Source organism: Etheostoma spectabile, chromosome 15, assembly GCF_008692095.1.
Source record: "Etheostoma spectabile isolate EspeVRDwgs_2016 chromosome 15, UIUC_Espe_1.0, whole genome shotgun sequence".
Classification (NCBI taxonomy): Eukaryota; Metazoa; Chordata; class Actinopteri; order Perciformes; family Percidae; genus Etheostoma; species Etheostoma spectabile.
The window spans coordinates 20,862,913-20,863,313 of NC_045747.1; positions in this window are offsets into that span (position 1 = coordinate 20,862,913).

The following is a 401-nucleotide window of genomic DNA, read 5'->3' on the forward strand; positions in this document are numbered from 1 at the left end:
TCATCGGCCTCATCCGGGACGGTGATGAGTCGGCCTACAAAAGGGAGGTGGATCAGCTGGCTCTCTGGTGCAGTCAGAACAACCTTCAGCTTAACACGCTCAAAACTGTGGAGATGATCGTGGACTTCAGGAGGAGCCCCCCCACTCTTCCTTCCATCACCATACTCAACAGCCCTGTGTCTGCTGTGGACTTTCGGGGATCCACTATATCCCAGGACCTGAAGTGGGAGCCCAACACAGACACCATCATCAATTACCCCCCATGTAACTTTTGCTAGGCAACAGCAGACCACTCCAAATTATGTGAGGTTGTTTATTGTGACACATTAAACACACAAAATAACACACATGATGACAGGACAGACCCTTTGTATGTTAGGGGGTGGGATACACAAAATATC